We start from the raw sequence: 24,501 nt of genomic DNA on the forward strand, positions 1-24,501 counted from the left end.
CCTGCCACATCCCAATGGGGGTTGGTGGGTTAATTAGCTGCTATAAATGGCCCCTAGTGTGCAGGTGAGAGGGTAGTTGGGGCTTCAATTTAACATTTCATCTGAACCGTCTTCATCATTCTGGAGTGAGATTTGACCTCTCAGCTCCTGACCCAGTGACAAGAGATCCACAGTAGAACCAGGTGCAGTTGTGCATGTGCACAAGAGCCTTTAACGCTCTCCTCCCAGATGATCCAACAGCATGAATGCTTAGCAGCCTTATTTCCACACTGGTGCACAGTGTTGGTGATCATCTGAGCACCTCAATTTCCTTAATGTTCCTATTTTGTAGATCCTTTACCAAGGAAAAAGAGGAACTCTGAGTTTATACTTCTACCTACTTTCTCTGTTCCTACCACTAAAAGTAATTCCAAGGGGTAAAGGAATGTTGGCCATTACCTCAGAAGGACAGGAATTCAAAAGAGTGGAAGTCACGTTGCAGCTGAATGGATTTCCCGCTGAATTGGGCTGTCCATCTCAGCCACCTGAAGCCCTGCCCAGCCTGTTGCTGAGGAACTGTTGCTTGGCGACAGGGGGAGTGGTTCTTAGCACTGTTAAGCAAGCAGGGAGGCCCTGGTAGAAGAGAGATGGGGGCATGAGAATAGATGTTGAAGGGGAGGGGCAGAGGAAAGAGAGGGGGAGGGGTGCCAAATGCAGGGAAGGAAGGAGGGGACCAAACAGCAGCATGCAAGCGAAGGAGACTGGGGGTAGGGGTGGTGGTGTAAGAATCAGCGGAAGGGGTTGTCTCAGGAAGGGAGGAAAGATATTCCAGAGGAGGTTACGGGGCAAGGCGGATGCAAAGTGAAGAGACTGGGGTGAGGGAGGGTTGGAGGCAAGAGGATCAAGGAATGGGTGGGAGAGGAGAAGAGAGGTGGAAGCAGTGGGCAAGCTCATCTGTACCCGCATCTATCCGTGTGTGTGTGTGTGTGTGTGTGTGTGTGTGTGAGTGAGTGCTTGCGTACTGTCCACATGTGTTGATCGTCATGTCCATGCAGCAGAGTTGGTCTCCAGTTGCTTTGGCCCTCTTGCTGCTGGACCCGGAGCTTGTTTAGTCAAAGCCTGTGTGGTAGCTAATATGCAACATCCAACTCCAAATAAAAGAAGGTACACACATGCAGGTTCTGCCCTTCAGTATGAAGTTCAGAACCTGGAACATCAGGACCCTCATGGACAGCTCCAGCAGTGACGAACCTGAAGGTTGCTCTGCTACCATAGCTTGGGAATTTGGACCCTATGACTGACATCACTGCCCAGCTTGTAAAACAAGGTGGTGGGTATACCTCCTCTGGAGGGACAGAGAGGGGATCGTTGTGTTCATGGGTTGGGTTTTGCCATCAAGATCAAAATTGTTTAACATCTCAGTTACTTCCCTGTGGGACAAGCAAATTGTCTCGGGGACCTCTGGTTCACTCAATGTGGAATCAGCATGCCACTTCATTAGCACATTCACTCAACTCCGGAAGCTCTGGATGAAGCCCAAGGAGAACATACATCGACCTTGAAAAAAAACCCTGGCCCACAGCCCAGAGGGAGATAAACTAATCCTTCTTCAGTGCTGGGGTTGGAAACATGCAATACTTTGGTATGGTATTAGTAAGGAGAAAATAAGGAAAGATAATGCCAGTGGAATCCACCTCCTGACTAAATGCTTACAGCACAATTTTGCCGTAATCAGCATCCTGTTATGCCAGAGAAATGAACACAAAGACTTTGTGATAACACTCCGATCCAGACCCTAGCACCTGTTGGGTTTCATTACAGCAGTGATATATTTTGAGACTGTTTCACTGGTTGTAAGGCATTTTGGAATTTCCCGAGAGGGTTGTGAACAGTGCTGTAGATATTAAAATCTGCCTTTCTACATACAGGTCCTCCCCAGGTTAGGCTGGGTTCCGTTCCTGAGAACTGTCCATTATCTGAACAGTTCGCAGGTTGGAAATGCGGCTGCAAGCTGAGTTCCCACACAGCAGAAGATGCCTCTGCACAGGTGGCTTGTCCCATGGGAATAGATAGCCTGGAGAAGCATTTTAATCTCGTTTTGCCATTCTTAATAAAAAAACTGATTAACAAATTTAGTCCAAGCCTGCCTCAGGCTAATAATGATATTCTTTTCAATGATTTTGCTGCAGGCAAGGGTTTAAATGCTATTGATGGTCTTATAAAGGATGGCATGTCTCGAGGTAGGATTCGCAAAATGGGCATCAGCGTGCTAACTAGAATGTATTCCTCTTGGGTTCAATGTGGAAGTGTTCCAGCTAATGTCAACAGCCGGCAAATCCATCCCACCAGTCTCCCAAACACTCATTCATATGTATGGGCTGTACATAGGTCAGGCCTTCATAAACTGGGGAGGACCTGTAATTTTCAAAGTACAGTACGCAGTAGGCAAAAAGAACAATTTACCTTTTACATGTGGTGTCTCAGTGCCTGCTCCCGCACAGGTAGAAAGTTGTCAAACCACAGCAATCACGTTCATGTTCTCTTATGACTTAGAAGGAAGCCACTTGGCCCATTGAGTTTATGCTGACTTTCTTCCATTACATCTACACACTAGCGGCAATTTACAGTGGCCATTTAACCTACCAGCACATCTTTGGGATGTGGGAGGAATCCAGAGCACCTCGAGGAAATCCATCTCATCACAGGGAGAACGTGCAAACTCCGCACAGACAGCACCTGAGTTCAGAAACAAACCCGGGTTGCGGGAGCTTTGCAGCAGCAACACTGTCACGGCACCACTGTGCCAGTATTATCGGAGCCAGCTGGGTAAAATCCCCGTCAGCGAATAATTTGCACAAACCCAACTCTCAGTGATTTGTCACCTGATGCCTGTTCACTCCTGACTCCCTGCATACAGAATTAACCCTGTTTGACCTGAAATTCTTGTCTTTTTCAGTACCCTTGTATATGTGTGTATATATACATTCATATATAAAGTGACAAAAGATCACTTCTCATGCCATCAGCAGGTGTTTAATGAGGTTGGTGATTTCGCAGGTATGTGAATGAAGAACCATTGTTAATTGCAATGCTGATCTGATATCTGATCTGGCCATGAGTGACATGCTCATTCTCCCTCTAATCCCAGTGCAACCCATATATTATGGTTAATACAACAATTGCTTTGAAAATTGCGTTGGTGTCTTGTGTGTTTTGTATTATAACTGCAGTGACTGTGCTTCAAAAGGTAAAACTGAGAATGTTTTAATTAATTTGATAACCGGAAGCATTGAATTTCCAGGTGATGGAATCAGTAGATCATCTGTTTCAATGTAGGCTGATGTAGGTGGCAGATTTCTTAGCAATTGAAATCAGAACTGGTGGCTGGGAAGTTGACATTAATGCTCCCTGGATAGTATTTCATTCAGGCCTATTGTAAAACATTCCAGCAGTACAAATTGTAAATCACTGAGCCAAGTGCAGAGAGAGCTCTCTGCCCTGTCTCTGGCCTCTTGGCTCTCTGCCCAAGGATGGAATTTCACGCAGGTGAAGAATGTTTCTCAGGACGAGCTGGTTAGGGAAGGGATTGGGACAGTTGTCTTTTCTCTGCATCTGTGCCTGGAAGCGTTCAGTTATGGGTTGCTTCTGTTGCTGTGAGTGCCAGACTGAATAGGGGAAGGGACAGGCTTGTGGATGGGGGTAGTGTTGTAATATTGGATACTTTCTGACTCTACTGATAGCGTGCATCAAAGTTACTACATCTACAGGCACGCGCCTGCTGATTGAGGTTCAGATTCATTGCCTGAAGAAATAGAAGCTCTCTCCTCCCACCAGACCATCAGGAAACCTTATTGCACTGCTGTTTGTTCTCGGTAAGGTGCTTCAGGACCCAATAATAGTGCCACCATTATTGGGGGGAGGAAAAGCAACAGACGGCCATGTCAGGATGTCTAAACTATGTCTTGGGGGCTAACTTTGGCCCTGGGTATGGCCCACTGAAGGAAGGATTGGAAATTCCACTGAGCAAGAGATGCAGTGCCTTGGGGCCTTTAATCTGTGACCTCCCACCATTATGGGAAATGGAGATCGCAGAGGAAGTGATCGGGAGAGAGAGGTGGGTGAGGAGACTGATTGGAGAGAGGCTCACCTGGGGGAAGTGAGGTTGCATGGGATGAGAGGTGATTGAGGCAACTGGTTGAGTGCAGCGTGAGGTGGGGGTCATTGTGTTTCGGCCAATTAGTTTTGAGTGTCTGGGCAAATGAATCGCCCTCTAATTTATCCATCACCCCTCCAGATGTGGTCACTGCCCTCGTTCTTCCCACCCTCCAGATATTAACAGTCGGCCACCTCATGTCGTTGCTGTACCCACTATAATTTATCACCCTATCCTGCAACTGCTGCTTCATAGTCATCAGTCACTTAACTTTGCAGGAAGTCCTGACTCATAATGAATACCGGTGCTCAGAGGTTTTCCAGCACAGCCAGGGGCAAACAATGTTCCTCTATATTTCCACTCTCAATGCAGCTCCTGTTGTGAACCGTGGCAGGTGGTGTGCATAAAGAGCTTGAGAGCATGACATGGCTATTCAACCCACTGTTTCTCCTGGCCTGGATATAATGCTTCCTGTGGGAGACTCCACACAAAATATGGAGACACAAGAGACTGCAGATGTTGGGACCTGGAGCAGCAAACAAGATGCTGAAGGAACTCAGCGGGTCAGACAGCATCTGTCGAGGGCAAGGAATTGTCGACGTTTCAGGTCAAGATCCTGCATCAGTCCTGATACAGGACCTTGACCCAGAATGTCGACTATCCCTTTGCCTCCACAGATGCTGCCTGACCCACTGAGTTCCCCCAGCAGCTTGTTTTTAACTCCATACTAAATATGTATAGATTTATGATCAGAAGGAGAAACTCCAGAAAATGGTTCTATTGATGCAACTTTCTTTAGTCCTAAATCCTCCCAACTCTGCACTCCAATTCTCACCTCTTACCTGTTCCTGATTTTAATTGCTCCATCTTTGAGGGATGTGCCTTAAGCAGTCCAGCTGTTTAACTCAGGAATTCCCTTATTAAACTTCTCCAGTTATCCAGTTCTTCCCTAAATACTTAACCTCTTTGACCAAGCATTTGGTCACCTATTTTAATATACAGTATCCTCATGTGGCACTATGGCAGATTTTAATTACGAAGCACTTTGTGATATTTTGCTACATTGCTGTATAAATTTGGTTGTGGTTGAGATAATCCCATCCCCCAGACAGATAATCAAACCAAACTTCAGCCTGGCTAATGTTGCAATTACCCTGCCCTGAACAATATTGATAGCACTTCCATACTACTTGTGTACAGGAGTCACACCATTCGCCATGGTTCATAATGGTGGGAACATTTATGACTTGGTTTCAAATTTTTAACTTTTATTTACAGCGTGGTAACAGGCCCTTCCGGCCCAACGAGTCCACGCTGCCCATTTTGAACCCAAATTAACCTACCCGTACGTCTTTGCAATGTGGGAGGAAACCGGAGCACCCAGAGGAAACCCACGCAGACACAGGAGAACGTACAAGCTCCTTACAGACAGCGACGGGAATCGAACCCCAATCACTGGCACTGTAATAGCGTCGTGCTAACCGCTACGCTACCGTTCCTCCCCTACTCTTTTTGGTCACCAGCTCCAACAGCCATTGTGACTAACATCATTCACCACAGAAATTAGAGCAAGCCATTTCCATCTGCCTGCATCACAGATGCTTGAATCCTTCCTTGCTCAATAGCATGGACTTGTTGAACAATGAACATCAGCATATTTCATCAGCATATCAGAGGTGAGATAGGAGATAGCATATTTCTCTTCTCCTACCTCACCTCCATCAGTAATGCAGTTCTACCTTCCCCATTAGTTGGGACCAGCTAACTCAGTACAGATGAAGATAGACTCTGGTATGTAATGGTCAACGCTCTTTGCTCCATGCTAGTTGTGACTGACACCCAAATGAGTTCCTGGTACCATTTCAGCCTTGGCTCACAGGCTGAAGATGACAGCAACGTCCAGAAAGGTCGACAATTCCTTTCCTCACACAAATGGTGCTCAATCCTGCAGCAGATTGTTTGCTGCTCTAAATCAGATAATTCAAGCCTTCCTTCATAGATTTGAGCACAAAATCTGTCTGAATGTTCCAGTGAAGACCTGAGGGAGTGCCCAGAGCTTGTAGGATGCGTATTTAAACCAAGACCTAGTCTGCCTTCTCAGGTGTGTTAAAGACTCATGGAATTACTTGAAGCAGTGTTTTCCCAGGGAGCTGGCCAACACCTATCCAACAACAACAACTTGCATTTATGTTGGCACCATTTATGTGGTAAAACATCTCAAGCTGCCTCAAAGGCTACCATTCAAAAACATTGCAGATCCAAAATCATAAAACAAGTTCTATGTCCAGTATCACATTTCTGTTTGTTTGCATTTTTTCTGTGTAAATGGGCTGTTGTAACCTGCAACAGTGACTACACACTTAAAATAATTCATCGGCTGTAAAGTCTTTCAAGTCAATGTGAAAAGGACGATAGAAATTCATGTCCTTCCTCAAAAGACGTCTTGTGAGAAGGTTATCCAAGCCCAATCAATATAAAGTTGTGGTGACAATGTCATAGCCACAGGGTGGCCTCTTGTGTTTGTAGCTCAGAGTGGTTCCTACTGTTTGCAGACTGTCCCTTTAGATCCTGACTCAATCCTATTGCTGTCAACAGATTTGTCTGTTCTGAGTTCCAGTGCAAGGTTTACATCAAACATGTTTATGTTGCTAACCCAAACACTCATAGCTACATTTAACAGTGGTTTTGAAGCATTTCCTCCAGCAGTTTTCGTCAGGGATCAAAGATCAGGCAAGTAACCACAGCTCATGCTGATCCCTATTCACCCAACAAAGGTATGGAGTGATTCTGGGTTCTCTCTGGAGTACACCCACCTTCCCAATGGGGTACAGTGTGATTCGGGGCCCTGACACGAGAGATCCCATTCAGACTGACTTAGGGTTGAATCATAGAGCCATGCAGCAATGAAGCACCTTCAGCCCACCACATCCGCGATGACGTCTAGTACCTATCCATACCAATCCCATTTAGCAGCACTTGATCTGTAGCCTTTCTTGCCTTGGTGATTCAAGTGCTCATCCAGATACTTCAATGTTGTGAGAGTACCTGCCTCCATCATCCCTTCAGGCCGTGTGATCCAGTTTGCAATCATTTGGGTTAAAAAAAAGTCCTCCTTCAGATCCCCTCTGAACCTCCTATCCCTTACCCTAAACTTATGCCCACTAATGTCTTATGTCTCTCTTATGTGGGAAAGTTTCCAACTCGCTACCCTATCTATGCCTCCCTTTGTATATCAAAGCCCCCTCTACTCCATGGAAAATAAACCCAGGCTATCCTCATAGCTCCTCATAACTGAAACATCCCAGGCAACATCCCAGTGAATCTCCTCTGCACCCTCTCCACTACAATTACATCTTTACTACAGTGTGGCGACCAGAACTGTGCACTGTACTTCAGCTGTGGCGTAATTAATGTTTTATAAAGTTTCACCATAACCTCCCTGCTCTTATATTCTATGGAATGATTCCAGCATTTTTCAATTAAGACATGGAGTGATCCCAATGAGCCCTAACTATGTGATTGAATTAGTCTGGTGTTCTTGGCCATGGGATGGAATGATCCCTGTGACTTTTGGCTTTTGCATGGAGTGATCGCATTGATCCCTGACCTTGGGCTGGAATTGATCCTGTTCATTCCCAACTATAGAATGGAAAGGTCCTGACATTCTTTGGCTGTGGAATAGAGTGATGCCACACAATACGGCTATTGAGCAACCTAACTATTTGGCATGATGTAGTCACTCTTCCTGCAAAAAATAAGAATCTCTAAAAAGTGCTTTGGGACACTTTATCACATTTTAATCTTGTATTTTTCTTCACATGGCCATAGTTCAAAAAACATAGGATCACTCATCTGACTCCTGACATTCCTCCTCCACACATCCTTCAACTACCAGCTTCTGCTTCCTTAATCTCGCCTCATCTCTTGGAGCAGCAAGGGGTCTTTGGGCTTGAAATCAGTCTGTCCCTCTGACTGGGGCTAGCTCTCTGTGGGTAAGAAACATATTTGATGATACTGCTTGCAGGGGTGTGTGGGAATGAAAGCGCAGCCTAAGTCATGTCCCACTCAAGGTTAAAACCACCAACTATGTGGCCTCTTGTTTTTAAAGCTCTACTTGAGTAGATCTGAGAGCTATGATATACTGTCAATTAAATAAACCTTGTCTCTATATTATTCTGCACACTCAATACCATGAAACTCTGCAGTGATTCTGGTGCCAGAACTGCTTGCATTCCAGATCTGGCCTTGATTAATGGGATTAGCATACACAGTGTGGATTGCAAGAGTACTCAAATTGATCTGTGTTTAATATCAAGTACAATCTACTCAGGATTAATGGGTTAGCATTACTTATTTAGCAAATTTAGGCTTTGCTTTCTTTCTGCTAGGAATTTTATTACAAATATGGGATAGATTTCACTTTTTGCCTGAATCAATATGATATAGAGCTAGCATTTGTTTTCAGATACTCTCGCTAAAGAAAGATCACATGTATTTGGTGACTGCCCCTCATTTAGACCACTTTGCAAAGAGAGAAGAGGCAGTCATGGGAGACAAGTGATCAGGGTGAGGGATGAATGGAGACCGGTTGTAGTGAGGTACGAGTGGGGACTGGGCAGCCAGAGCAAGGGTTGACTGGCCAGAGAGAGGGACAAGTGAATTCCGAGTAGCTGAAGCGAGGGTCGAGTGGCTGAAGAAGGGACAAGTTGGTACTGAATGACCAGAGCGAGGGACGAGTGGGTGGAATGAGGGGCAAGTAAAGCCGGAGTGTTCCCCACTTCCCTAGATTCCCTTAATGCCCAGCCACATTCGGCCATTCAGGAGGAATCTGTGGGAGTGGAATTTGTGGAAACATTGGCAGGAACTTGGTCTGGCTCCTTCCCTCACTCCCTCAAAGTCTGATTGGTGGCTCCCTGTACATCGCAGTAGGGGCAATGGTGCTATGGGCAGAAGAGCTGAAGTTCATCTCCGAGAGCTGAAGGTTCCAGGTCTCAGCCCGCTTCCCCCAATCTCTCTAACATTTTCACTCTGAAGAATTCAGAAACTGTATTCTTTCCACACTGACTACTACTTATTACTCCCTCTTCCTACATTGCAGTGGTAAAAATACTTAAAGTGATCCATTTACCATAAGGCAGTTCAGGCTGCCCTGAAACCAAAGTGCAGGCATATAATTGTTTTTATTTTCTGGGAACTGATTGAGGCTGAACCAGACATTTATAACTCTGGTTTCATTTTTGCTGCTTAGCAGAACTGACTGCACATCTTCAGCATCATTACGAAGATCACCTGTTTCCATCTTCACATTACATCCTCCTGCTTCAAATGATACACTGTTGTAGCCCTTATCTTTGCCTTTATCACCCCCTAGACTTGGTTGTTCTGACACGTTCTTCTCTAAATCTCCCCCTCTTAAAAACTAGATATCATCCAAAATCTGCTGCCCATGTCCTAACTTGCAATGTCCCATTCACACATCATCAGTTACTCACTGACCTATATTGGTTCCCAGTTACGCAATTGCAATTTTGCACGGTTCTCATCCTTGTTTACAGATGCCCCCAAGGCCACAATTCTTCTCTACATCTGTAGTCTCCTCCAAGGTATCTGCTCTCCTTCAGGACTGACCTCTTGAATATTTCCAGCTCTGTTCACCTGTCATTGGCCTTGGCCCTAAGCTCTGGTATTTTCTTCCTAAACCTCTGCACATTCTCTACCTCTTCCTTGAGGTTCTGTAAAACTTATCTCTTTGCCCAGTATTTTGGTCTTCTGTCTTCACTGCACTTTCTCTGCAACTATAACTGTAACGCTATATTGCTTGTGTCTCCATTCTGGATTATATTATTGCTTTTCCCTGTGTACCATCTTGATGTACTTACGTTTTGACATAACCTGTATGGATGGCATTGCAAAACAAAGTTTTTCACTGTATCATGGTACATGTGACAATTGTAAGCCAATTACCAATTCAAATCTTCTCCTGAGGATTCATGTCATAGAAACATGTAGCATGGAAACAGGCCCTTCGGCCTGCCTAGTCTGTGCAGACCATCAAGCTCCCATTTACAATCGTCCAGTTTTATTCTCATCAACTCCTCCCAGATCCTTCCATCTCTGCTGTGCTCACCTACACACGAGACAGTTCACAGCGGCCAATTAACCTATCAAGCCACTTGTCTTTGGGATACGGGAAGAAACTGGAGTACCCGGGGAAACCCATGCAGTCACAGGGAGAGTATGCAAACTCCACACGGACAGCACCAGAGGTCAGGATTAAACCCGGGTCACTGGAGCTGAGAGGCAGCAGCCCTACTAGCTGCACCATTGTGCTGCCCTATGCCATATTTTGTTTGATAATGTTCTTATGAGATATTTTAAGATGTTTTACTACATTAAAAGGGCTAAACAAATGCAAGTGATTGTTGGAGACATTAGAGAGACTGCAGATGCTGTTTTCTGCAAGTGATTATTGTTGTGATGGTTTCCTTGCTTCAGTAGCTTAACATTATGTACTGGCTGTTTTCCTGTAGTCGTGAGTCATGTTTAGGGTCTGTTGATTTAACAGAAGGGATAAGTTGATTGCAGCAGGTTCTGTGGTAAGTGTAGCTGTTTTTGTTTTGAACCCCTATCTCGGTGGGAGAAGAGTCACTGCAGGACAATATTTCAACTTTTCCATAATTAGGGGAGTTCAATGTAGGTCACAGTTCGCTGGCTGCAATGTTCCAAAGGCTGTAGCTGTGCCGAAGAGAAACCCACAGCAGGCTTATTGATGTTGATCTTTCATTGGCACAATGATGCTTTATCCAGTTGGATACATTTCTCTCTGTGACCGTATAGGATTCCCCCGGTGCTCTGATTTTCCCCAAAAGCATGCGGGTTGACAGGTTAATTTGTCACTGTAAACTGTGTAGGTGAGTGAAGTAGAGGATCCAGAGGGAGTTAATGACAATAAGATTGGACAGTTGTAAATGGGAGTTCGATGGTTGCCATGGAGTCAGTGGGTCAAAGAGCCTGTTTCTGTGCTGGGAACCAATCTATGACTTGAGGCCTCAGGAGAAGATATGAAGACAGCAGACCAAAAGCCTGGGCAAAGAGGTCAGTTTTGAAGAACCTCAAGGAAGAGGTAGAGAATGTGCAGGGAAAAACAATAATATAATGCAGAATATAGTGTTACAGTTACAGAGAAAGTACAGTGAAGACAGTGACCAAAAGCCTGGGCAAAGAAGTAGGTTTTACAGAACCTCAAGAAAGTGGCAGAGAATTTGCAGAGGCTTAGAGATAGAATTCTAAAGTTTAGGGCCAAGGACACTAAATGGCCAGCGATAACAGGTGAGCAAAGCTAGCCATATTCAAGAGGTCAGTCCTGAAGGGGAACAGATACCTTGGAGGAGACTACAGATGTAGAGAATAATTGTGGCCTTGGGGGCGTCTGTAAACAAGGATGTGAACTGTGCGAAATTGCAATTGCATAACTGGGAACCAATATAGGTCAGCGAGCACCTGATGATGTATGAATGGGACGTTGCAAGTTCGGACATGGTTTACCCAATAAACAGTTCATGTGTGTATTGAGGTTATTACATGGATGATATTCTGTTTGCAGTTGGAACTTGTCTGTTTGGTATTGGGCTCAGTCTGTTCTCTGAGCAGAATGTTGCTATTTAGGCTTTGGTGCAAGTAATGCAAAATTTTAAAATCAACTGATGAAAGGAGGGACCAGTAAATCCTCATGATTTTCAGCATTCAGTCCATCTGTCCAGAGTCCAGCCAATCAGCACATATCAGTAAGTAGCTACTGGGAGGCACGAAAGAGAACACTGGGATGACACAGTAGAGCAGCTGATAGAGCTGTTGCCTCACAGCTCCAGAGACCCAGGTTCGATCCTGATCTCCAGTGTTGTCTGTGTGGAGTTTGCACGTTCTCCCTGTGACCGCGCAGGTTTCCTCCGGGTGCTCCATTTTCTCCCATGTTCCAAAGATGTGCGGGTTGGTAGGTAAATTGGCTACTGTAAGTTACCTCTAGTGTGTTGGTAGAATCATGAGGGGATTTGATGGGAATGTTGGGAGAACACAATGGGATTAGTGTAAATGGGTGGTGATGGTCAGTGTGGATTCAATGGGCTGAAAGGCCTGTTTCTGTGTTGTAAGACTCCAGGACTCATGTTCTCAGGAACCAACAGTGTGAATTGCATTACTCCAGGGTATCTCTGATCCATGCCCATGCTGTCACTGGCTACCTCCATCCCAGGACAGCCCGGTCATCTGTCTCCACAACCTCCAGACCCAACCGGTTCCAATTTCTGTCATCTCTAGCCCCAGTCTGTATCCATCTCTGTAAATGCTAATGTCAGATTGTCCTCATTTCTGTAATGCCTGAGTCTCGGCCTCTACCTGCCTCCGTAAATAAAAAAAAATGCTGAAGACTCTGGGCAGGTCTGGCAGCATCTGTGGAAAAAGAAATTGAATTAGCTTGTCTGGTTGAAGATCCCACCTTGTACCTGTTTCTTTAAACTCCAACCTGGTATGTGCATGTTCTTTGATGAGTGGTGACTATTTCTTATTCTTGTATGATTTATTGAACTGGGGAGAGCAGCTTCAGACAGTAACACCTCTGATCCTATCAGTAGAATTTATGGCCCCATTAAAGGCAAACCCATATGGGTTTTCATATGAGCTGCTTTGTGGATGCCAGGCTGCTGCAGAATGCCATTGGTGCAGGTTATGTCAGTCTGTATCAACCAACTGCAAAGTGGTTGGAAACACCTCTGATATTACACAGTGGTATAGTAAACCAGACACAGCTTTTGTCCATATAAGAGATTAAGTGATCCTGGGCAAATCCCGTGCAGCACTGTAGGCAGTGGAGGGAGTTTGTTTCAATTGAATGAGTTCTAACAAAATGCATGGGGTTTCCCTGTGCTACCTCCAACCGCACAGTGAACTCCATCACATCCGCTCAGCATCAACACAGCCTTGTTCCTTCAGTGTCCTATATTGTAGTGCTCTCCTGGCTGGCTTCCCATCCTCTGTAAACAAGCACTGAGGAACTCAGCTGAAGGATAAGTATAATGGAAATCAGATGTTTTTTTTGCTGCTGATTTCCTTTTTCTTTTAATTTTTGTATATCAAGCTTCTTGGAATGAATTTGACTTGGTGTATTGTGCACACTCTAGGCCAGAAGTGTGGCAATTTCTACCTTGAGAGTGGACAACAGTGGATAATGCATGCCGCTCCTTGGTGCTGAGTGTGTGTGCATAAACCTTGCAGTGCACTTTTATGTTAGATCAACAAGTTGTATTCATTCAATGCCTTAAAACTAGTTGAAGTATAATCTAGTCAGCAACTGTTTGAGTAAAGTTGGCAAGATATAGTACGGGGTCAGCAAATCAGGACCCTTGAGTTTAAATCTCACCATAGCAAATTGTGACAGTGAATCCAGTTAAATCTGGTGACTTGTGAACTGGCACCAGAGGAAAAAAATATAATCACTGGAAAATACACTTGCTTTGTTAATGCTTTTCAGGAAAGGGAACGTGCCTTCTTTCTGATTTGGCCGACCTATGGTTCAATCCCATACTATGTGGTTGATCCTTAAAACAGACAAGTAAACAATAGACAAAAAATGCCACCTTGTAGGTTTTGCCAGTTTCAAGGGGCGGATTTGACCATGGCTGATGCTGACCACCCTCAGAACTGATCTCCCCATCCTCCACATGGCAGTCACATCATGTTCTCATGACATCATAGTGCCAGCATTATAATGAGAGATCTACACCAACTGCACAGTGGTGCTTTTGATATTTACTGTGCAGTGTTTCCTGGGTTTCCAGCAAATCCCATATGCTAATCTCTCCCAGCGAAGACCCTGGGATGATGCATTCCCTGCCTTAACAGACAGCAGTGTCACGTTACTATAGGAATGTTTCCCATTTTCTTTTACCGGTTTCCTCAGATAGATGGAAAAGGTGTTGGAAAAAAAAATTGGGAAGTTTTTCCAGGAGTCCTGGCCTGTATTTATCTTTCAAGCAACATCATATGCAAATCACGTAGTCTTTATCATATTGTTTCTGCGGGAACTAGCTGTTCATAACAGCTTCATAAAACTGTTTGCAGCTGTATAAAACTCTGGCTAGGCTGCATTCAGAATATTGCATTCAGTTCTGGTCACCTCATTATAGGAAAGATGTGGAGGCTTTGGAGAGAGTGCAGAAGAGGTTTGCCAGAATGCTGCCTGGATTAGAGGGTATGTGCTGTTAGGAGAAGTTGGACAAACTTGGGTTGTTTCTTCTGGAGTGACAGAGACTCAGGGGAGACCTGATAGAAGTTCATAAGATTATGAGAGGCATAGACAGGGTAGACAGCCGGTATCTTTTTCCCAGGGTTGAAATGTCTAATATTAGAGGGCATGCATTTAAGGTGAGAGGGGGTGAGTTCAAAGGAGATGTGCAGGGTAAATTTTTTACACAGAGAGTGGTGGGCACCTGGAATGCACTGCCAGGGGTGGTGGTGGAGGCAAATACGATAGAGGTGTTTAAAAGGCTCTTAGACGGGCACATGAATGTGCAGAGAATGGAGGGATATGGACATTGTATAGGCAGAAGGGATTAGTTTAGTTAGGCATTTAATTACTAGTTTAATTAGTTTGTCACAACATCGTGGTCCAAAGGGCCTGTTCCTGTGCTATGTTCTATAACATGCCTGTTGTGTTAGCTGTTTTACAACAGTGATTGCACTTCAGTTCAGTGACAGTTCTTCAATGGCTAGAAGGTGCTTTTGGATAACTTGAGGTTATGAAAGCCACAGTGTTATTTTTGTGTGTTTTTTCTTCCTTTTCCCTTCTTTCTTTCCTCATTTTCTATCTGAAATCAATGCATGCTAATCAGGAACAAGAGCATTCAAAGGCCAAACTTACTATGTCCTGACTGACTGTCTTTTATCTGAAGCTAGGTACTGTCTGCTCTGTACGTCTCGGTTCCACATCGCAAAGTAGGAAAACTGAGGGTTATTCTGGTGATGGCCCTCTCCTAAAGATGCTGGATGCAGTTTCAAAGGTGCCACCTGCCTCAGGTATTCATTTTCCATGTGCGTTTATGAGAAGTGAGCCATTAGACCCTTGTTTGGCTCCTGATTCTTTCACCCAGCCCCTTCTAATACCTTGCCCGAGATCGCCTTGTACAGCAGTGGACCTGGATGATGTGATTTTGTACCACCCGAGGTACTGGAGTTACCCTCTGAGCCTCTGAGAGGAACAGAGGTCCAGCTTGTATTTGACTGTGGATTATCTTGGCGCTGTGGGACTAAGCTGTCAAACTGAAAATAAGTTACAACTTCTATGTACACCAAAATATTTCCGCTCTTTTTCACAAAGGGAGAGAGAGGCCACATCAAAGACTCCTTAGATGGTCTGAATAAGATGTTGAGGTTTTTATAGTGGGGCTGTCCTCAAAAGACATGTGCAAGGGTGGGGTGGTTTGGGGGTGGGGGGGGGGGGAAGTGAAATGGACTTAATGTTAATGGATCTAATCTATCAGGACACAACTGAAAACTGCAGTTTTTTATATGGGCTGCATTTGTCATCTTGCAAAAAGAAAAAATCTCCACACAGACCATCTGCATTGATGTGTATGTAAATCAAGCCATTGGCATTGACAACAACTTGTATTTATATTGTACTTTTAACCTGGTCAGATGTTGCATATCACTTCACAGGGGCATTGTCAAACAAAATTTAGTATCAAGTGACTTAACATGGTAGGATAGGTACTCCTTCATCAGAGCTAAGTTTAGGTAACTCTTAAAGGAAAGAGGGAGAGAGGTTTAAGGGGGGACTTTTATTTTTATTTCTGATGAATCTCAGTCCAGCTGACCACAGTGAGTTTCCAGGAACCAGAGGTTACTCCTTTGCTGCCCGGCATTTGCCACAGGGAACATGATACTTGACCAGAGACATAATGTCAGTTCTAAAAACCACAGGGCTTTATTTGGATGCATGTTGGTTCGAGAGCATTTGCTGTCTGGGTGCATATGTGTGTGGCTATTCACCTCCAAGAGTGTTTGTACTTTGTGAGATTCTATGTGGTGGTGACTGTTTCACATTCACATGTGAGTGGTGTATACATGAGTGATATGGTGTCAAATGTGAGTATGTGTGTGTGCTGAAGCATGTTTGAGCTTGTGTGCCTGTCAATAACGGTGCTCACGTGCATGCCTATATGAGGCCCTGCCAAAGCATTCCTGCATGCCTCTGCTCATTATACATTATAATATTTGTCTTGTGTGCATTACTATGCATACATATATAAGCATACTTGTGCATGTGTTTTTTTGTTAACTTCAGATCTACTTATTACAATCAGCCATTTGCCCTTGGACTAGAAATGTGCCTTTTAAATAAGATGGAATGTTAAAGCTTCTGAAATTTTCATAAGGAATTTACCATCACTTCATCACAGAAGAATCTAGATTGGTGGGATGTATTTTCTGTCCCCCAACCTTTCCTGGATAATTCCAAGTGCGGGTTGGGACCTAATGCCTGAAACTAACCATGGTCAATGTTTCAAACGGGGCAATGGAGGAAATATGAAGAATCGTAGTTCTCATATTTGCTTACGAAGTAGAAGCTAGCCACTCTGCCCATCAAATCAATGCTGGCTCTTAGAGTAATCCCATTATTCTTCTGTCCTCATGTGTTTCCCTGTAACTCATTCTCCCTTGCATCCTATTAACTCCTCTTGATTCTCTTACCATTTACCTATGCTAGGGTTATTTAACAGAGGCTAATTAATCTACCAACCAGCATCTGTTTGGGATGTGGGAGGAAAGCTGAGCACTTGGGAAACCCATGCAGTCACAGGAAGAACATGCAAACTCCACACAGGCAGCACCTAAGGTCAGGATTGAACCCAGGTCTCTGGAGTTGTGAGGCAGCAGCAGCATGAAACAGCTGCACCACTGTGCCACCCAGGTTGGGTATTAGTGAACTGGTTGACTAGTGAGCAACTGAATGATTTATAACTCTATAGAAGGATGTGATTAAGCTAGAGAGGGTGCAGAACAGGAATGTTGCCTGGACTGGAGGGCTTGAGTTATAAGGAGAGATTGGATAAACTGGACTGTTTTCCCTGGATCAAAAGTGAGGGGTGACCTTAGGGAAGCTTATAAAATTATGAGGGGCATAGGTAGGGTAAATAGTCACAGTCTTTTTCCCATGCTAGGGGAGTCTAAAACTAGAGGGTATGTATTTCAGGTGAGAGGGGAAAGATTTATAGGGGACCTGAAGGGCAAGTTTTTCCACACAGAGTGGTGGGTATATGGAACGAGCTGCCAGAGGTGGTGGTAGAGGCGGGTAAAATAACAATGGTTAAAAGACATTTGGACAGGTACATGGATAGGAAAGGTTGAGAGGGATATGGGCCAAACACAGGCAAATAGGATTAGCGTAGATAGGCTTGTTGGTTAGCATGGACAAATTGGGCTGAAGGGCCTGTTTCCTTGCTGTATGACTCTGTGAATCCATGCATCTAAACAACACCTTGTATTTATATGGGCCCTTAAACACTAACATTTCCCATGGTGCATCACAGGGAGGCAATCGGATAAAAGTTTGACACCATGGAATACTTTAGAGTAACAGGAAAGGTTTAGGGAGGAAATTCTGGAGCATGGGGTCTAAAAGGTACATCTCTTGATGGCAAAGAAAGAGATGTGGGAGGTGGTGGAGTGAGATGCCACAGGACTCAGTATTGAACCCTCACTTATTCACCATTTAACTTCATAAATTAGCATGTAACCTCCCCAGGTTTTAAGATAATGCAAAGCCAGGTGACAAAGTAAATAATAAGGAAGACACTAGGAAACATGCAACTTGAGTCAGTGGACAGGAAGGTAGCAGATGTAGGCAAGTCTGAGGTAGTTCATTTCGGTCAGTGGAAATATTTTTTAAAAATCTGGATAAACTAGCAAGTGTTCAGTGTATAGAAGGATTGAGAAGTGCAGATATAACAAGCGATTAGATCAATAAATAGGCCCATAAAATCCCAGTGTACTGGATGGACACTAGTAGGGCAGAAAAGACCACTTTCCTCATTGGCAACCCCCTCTTCTGCTGCTTGTGCCCAAGAGCGGTGGGGTTTGGGGGTTGGGGGAATGGGCAGGTGGCCAGTTGCTGGGGTTTGGGGACGTTGTTGAGGAATGGCATTGGAGTCCGTACTGTCATTTGGGCGGGGAGAAGGAATGTTTGGAATGTTCATTTACACAATGGTTTTCTTTACCTTCACTCTCATTTACCTGCCTTTTCACTGATATATTTACATCACAAAAATCTGTTGACCTCAGTCAAATTTCACATTCTAAATGGCCCTACTTTATTTTTTAAGGTTTATATAGCCTTGTTCTGGATACCCACAGGAGAGAAGTAATTTTTTCTTTGGTATATTAAATCCTGCTAATATTTTAGATTAAATCATTGCTGGAATTTTTAAAAAGCTCACTGGGATACAAAGCCAGGTTTATGCATTCTGTCTAATCCTTTAAATCCTGTTGCTGTTTTGGTTAATTGGCCAATATATTCTTCATTACATATGGTGCCCATATTTGACCGCAGTGCTCCAGATAACGACTGACCAAAATTCTGTGTATCTGAAACTTCCCTTGTCACTAACTGCATTAACATCAAGGCCAGCTTTCATTGGCCTGTTGAATTATTTCTGGTACCCACAGTCTAGCTTTTAGTTAGTGATGTGGTATCTGGACAGGCAGACCCCTTCTTTATATTCCAAGATTCTCACCATTAAAAGAACATTCTGATTTATTTTTCCTTGATCCAGAGTAGTTGACCTCACACTTGAGTCCACTCCAATCTGTGCAATTTCCTTTTCCCATCCAGACCAACCTAGTTCCTCCTGAGTGTTGTGTTTCAAACTTGGATATACAGCTCTCTGTTCCTTCATCCAAACTATTGACATAAACAGTGAAAAGCTGAGGCTCCAGCCCAGATGCCTGTGAAGACCACTTGTCACACAAGGTTCCCTTTATTTCCACTCTCTCAGCAGCAGTGACTAGATGTCATTGATTGAGTCAGGACTGGTGGTGGAACTGGAGTACACTAGCTGTACTCCAGAGTTCTGTAACTGGGACTCTGAGACAATTGCATTGGGCACCTCCTCCACCTAAATGCAACTGTTTGCTTTGTTAACCTTTACACATGCTGGGAATCGCATTCCCCTTCAGATGTGGGACAGCTTGCTAATACTCTCCCATAGCTCATGGATTAATGCTGAGACTAATTATAGCACCTGCTACCGCTACGTTGGCTGGGTTTCATCAAACTGGCATCTATACTAGAATAGTAATCCAGAAACATGAGCAGCTGGGGGACTGAAATTCAAATCATAAATCGGGAATAAAGTTTGTTGCAGTACTGGTGACCGTGATTCCACCAGATTGTCAGACAGCCAGGTTTATGTACTCCTTTCAGGCAAGGAAGTCTGCCATATTTTGCCTGTTTGGTAAACGTGCGGCTCCAGACCCACAGCAATGCAGTTGAGTCCCAACTGCCCTCTGACATGGAAAGCAAGTTGCTCCATTCAGGGGCATTTAGAGATGAGCAGTAAATGCAGGCCATCCTGCAAGGCCCACATCCCGTCAACACTTATAAAAAGGGAGCAAAATGAATCGTAGATTGTGAGTGTGAATAGATTGAAGTGTTCAAACAAGCCAAGCAGAACAACAACTTGTAATGCCTTCAGTGCACCCGAGGTGTTTCACAGGAGTGCTATGAAACAAAACTTAACACATGAAAAGATATTGGGGAAGTTTCGGGGGGAAAAAAGCTTGGTCAAAGGAGTTGCTTAAAGTCTTTTTTAAAGGAGTGTTTAAATGGTGATGAAGGTGGAGAGGTTGAAGCACTAAATTCCAGAGTTTGGGGAAAAGGTGCTGAAGATGCGGCTGCTAATGGGGGAGCAATGAAATTGGGGATATGCAAGGGGCCAGAACTGGAGGGACCTAGATATCTCAAGTTGTGTGGTGTGAGGGCTACAGACAGAGTGAGGGAGGGGCAAAACCATGGATGGATTTGAAAACAAGGATGTGGATTTTAAAGTTGAGAAGTTGCTAGACCACCTCACTGAAAGGCCTTGCATTCTGGAGGTAGACTTGATGTGTTGTAGGCCTGGGAGAAATGCAGAATAGAAACGAGGTCAGGCTGTGAAAAGACATTGTATAAACACACGGTGGAAAACAGAACAACACAAATCATTGATTTAGGTATGATTTCTTTTTGTTGGATTCCTTCCTTTTCTGCTGTCTACGAAACAGAACTTACATTGAATTCTTTGCATCAACAACAGATTTTAAACTGCTGTAAGAACTCTGCAAAACAAAGTTTTTCACTGTACCACAATTTACCAAGTTCATAGCATATGATGTAGCATATCATCAGTTGCACAAGAACAAAGCAAAGGGGTCCTCTCTCTTCCCCTAACATTAAATTGAAACAAACTGTCATTGCAAACTGATCTCTTCATCTTATAAAGCTGAGACAGGCAACACTCAAGTCCATGCTTCAATGGAGTGCAGAGCCCCAAAAAGGTTAAGATCTTAATGACTGAACTTGGTAAATTGGTTTATTATTGTCACATGTACTGTGGTACAGTGAAAAACTTTGTTTTGCATGCCATCCATACAGATCATTTTATCACATCCATGGATTGAGGTAGTACAAGGGAAAGGCAATAACAGAATGCAGAATAAAGTGTTACGATTACAGAGAAAGTGCAGTGCAGGCAGACAATAAGGTGCAAGGCCATAATGAGGTAGATTGTGAGGTCAAGAGTCCATCTTATTGTACAAGGGAACCGTTCAAAGGTCTTATAACAGCGGGATAGAAGCTGTTCTTGAGCATGGTGGTACATGCTTTCAGGCTTTTGTATCATCTGTCCGATGGGAGGAGTGAGAAGAGAGAATGTTCGGGGTTGGAGGGGTCTTTCATTATGTTTGCTGCTTTACCGAGGCAACAAGAAGTGCAGAGAGAGTCCATGGAGGGGAGGCTGATGTACTGAGCTGTCTCCACAGCTTTCTGCAGTTTCTTGTGGTCTCGGGCAAAGCAGTTGCCATACAAAGCCAATTTATAGAGGGAATTAGATGACTAAGGCTGGAATTATTCTGGAAAACACTCTCTGAACTGTTTCAGGAGACTCAATTGCACCTCCAAACGAGGAATCCAAATCTGGAGACTATTCCAGTTGAGTCCCAACCATGATCTTGTACAAGGACAAAATATTGCAGATCAACTTTGAATCAATAGGCCTATTAACTCACTGCAATATTCTACTTATTTTAGCTAATGCCTTGCTGTATTGCTCTTATACCTTTGGTGGTGCTTGCTCAGATCTTTTTGTCTGCACCTTCTCTGATGCTTTTCCCAGAAGGGTGTTTGTCTGTTGAGCATTTGCCCTGCCCAATTGCATAATATAATTAAAAATAAATCTGCTAATGCTATAAGGTCTGCCTGAATCATAGGACGTCATCTTCAGTCCTGGCACTTGCCTAGGGCTTAGTATCTGGAAATTACAGAAACATCATCATCAATAATAAATTTTAAAGAGCAACTGCAGTGGCTGGTCTCCAAGGTGATTCAAATCCATTGGTGTTGTATAATCAGGAGTAAAGGGGTAATATGCTTATTGTTCTGACCTGTACCCTGGACAGTTTTAGCTGTGGTGATGTACATGATGAAAGCAGTGATTTCTCATGGTATGCTGGCCAAAATTTATCCCTCTTTTACTCATCTAATTGTTGTTTTGGATTCCTGTCACCAAGTACTGGTGCAGACATGAGAAGCCCAGGGTGGAATTGCTGGGCCATTGGGCCTGTTTCCATGCTGTATGACTCCATGAATGGCTGCCTTCTGCCCGGTGAATGACCATAGTCCTCTAACATTAATTCTTGCTTCACCTCTTATCACAGTGTCCCAGTTCCCACCATCGTTCGTAAGGGGGTCAAATTTCAGATTAGTTTATTGTCATATACACTAGGGTACAATGAAATTCCTTGCTTGCATGAAGCTCACAGTGTAAACAGTGTACATGGTAATAATAAATACAATAACAAATACCACAACAAGCTCATAAACTGCAGAATTGTGCAAAGTATAGTAGTGCAAACTGAGGTAGTGCAAAAAAAAATGCTAAAGTGACAGTCACAGAAGAGGTAGAATTAAAGGTTCGAGAACACGGTAGCACCACCAGGAAGGGGATCTGAGAGAGGTGATTGGTTCAGAAGTCTGACAGCAGAAACATAATGGGTCAGGGATTTCTATCCTGAATGCATGGAGGATTGATCTCAGTTTTAAAACTTCATTGGCTGTAAAGCACTTTGAATGTCACGAGGCCTTGACAAGAGGTGAAAGAGTGCAAGTGATTGCCTATCTGTTACCTCCCACAGGAAATCATTTTTGATTTGAAGGACAGAATTGTTTTCAGCTCCAAAATCCCAGAATATGAGTCAAATAAAGGTCTGAAACATTAATTTCTCTGAGGGGAGCATCTAACAAAGGCTAACCACAGCTAGATGGCATGTAAAACCTTGGCCACGCTTGAATTTTCAAACTGAAGCCCTCTGTTTGGTATGATTTGGTACTACTCAAGAGGATAGCTTTACCAAGGAAGGCTGCAGAGATGGGGGCCCGTTAATTCATGCTCCATCTTCTCAATGGAAATGTGACCATCATTGCCATTCTATACAAGATCCTGACATCAGAATCAGATTTATTATCACTGACTTAAATGATATGGAATTTGTTGTTTTGTGGCAGCAGAACAGTGCAAAGGCATAAAATTACTATAAGTAACAAAAATAAATAAGTAGTGCACAAAGAAGGAATAACGAGGTAGTGTTCATGAACCTTTCAGAAATTTGATGGCGGAGAGGAAAAAGCTGTTTCTGAATCATTGAGTGTGGGTCTTCAGCTTCCTGTACTTCCTCCTTGATGGTAGTAACAAGAAGAGGGCATGTCCCGGATGGTGAGGCTCCTTAGTGATGGATGCTGCCTTCTTGAGGCACTGCCTCTTGAATCTCCTCCATTAAGTTTTCTGTTCTATGTGCCTTTGCCTGCACTGCAAATGAAAGAAATAGTTTAGGTATTCACAGGAGTTTAGCATTGGCTAAATATCAAGTGGTTCAGGAGCCCTCAGAGCAGCTCTTTGTGATGTCACTCTCATTGGTTCTTTATTAACTGCTTGGACACCAAAAGTCTTTTCTTCGGAATGACTGGGAATGTATTTGTTATTCTGTCAGTGTAATACTGAATTCTATCACAAATGGAAATTATTGATTATAGTATCCAAATATCCTAAATTTAGAAATGGTGTCCTTGGTTTAGTGATGCTTATGCAGAATAAAATTGGGGCCTGTCTGGTAAAATGGAGTTGGAGCGCGTCCTCAGGTTGTGAATCGGTAGCTTGAAGATTTCTGGATCTTCAGGCTGGACAATAGAGCCATGGTGTTGCAGCAGATCAAAGTCAAGTTTATTGTCATACACACAAGTACATGTATACACAGGTGCAATGAAAAACTTATGCAGCAGCATCACAGGCACTTAGCATCAGATACACAATATTCACAAGAAAAACATAAATTAAACATAAATTATACACACTTTTTACAAGGAAGAACACAATTAGAACGATAAAAAGTCCATTGTAGTGCAAAGTGGTCATTGTGTTGCTCTACTGAGGTAGTGATTAGGGTTGTGCGGGTTGTTTCAAGAGTCAGATGTTTGAAGGGAAATAGCTGTTCTTAAACCTGGTGGTGTGGGACTTCAGGCTTCTGTACTGTCTGCCTGATGGTAGCTGTGAGAAGATGGCATGGCCCAGGTGGTAGGGATCTCTGATAATGGATGTTTCCTTCTTGAGGCAGCGCCTCATGTAGATACTACCGATGGTGGGGAGGAATCTGCCCGTGCTGGGGGAGGCTGTGAGGCAGAGAGGAGAGGGACTGAAAAGGGTACCTGAAATCCAGTTATACTGGTGCGGAAAGGATGAACAAGTTGTGCTTCTTTTCTCTTGATGGGTGGGTTGAGGCCAGGGGTTTGTTTGGCAGGGACCTGGGTTGGTGGTGAGAAGGGAATGTGGAGCGACCTAGTAGAACTGTTTCAAGAAATAAACCGTGTTAGAATAGACACATGTGCCCAGAAATTCAGTTCCAGAACATCTTTTCAATGTGAAGCAACTGAAATTGGTATTGGTATTCTTCCAAAGTGGAAAGTGACAATGACCATTTCCAGGTTGCTTCACATCTCTCCGAACATGTGACAGGGCATTTCTGGGCATTGACACTATTTCCACAGTGAAGCTTACAAAGTGACATATTAG

At 43.8% G+C, this 24,501-nt stretch overlaps 1 protein-coding gene across 4 annotated transcripts in view; it reads left to right on the top strand.

Annotated features, from left to right (window-relative positions):
* Positions 1-24,501, top strand: part of rad51b (RAD51 paralog B) — a 435,778-nt gene that overhangs the window by 260,910 nt on the left and 150,367 nt on the right. The gene's annotated exons all lie outside the window — the stretch shown is intronic.

This window comes from Pristis pectinata, chromosome 1 (genome assembly GCF_009764475.1).
Source record: "Pristis pectinata isolate sPriPec2 chromosome 1, sPriPec2.1.pri, whole genome shotgun sequence".
NCBI classification, from domain to species: domain Eukaryota; kingdom Metazoa; phylum Chordata; class Chondrichthyes; order Rhinopristiformes; family Pristidae; genus Pristis; species Pristis pectinata.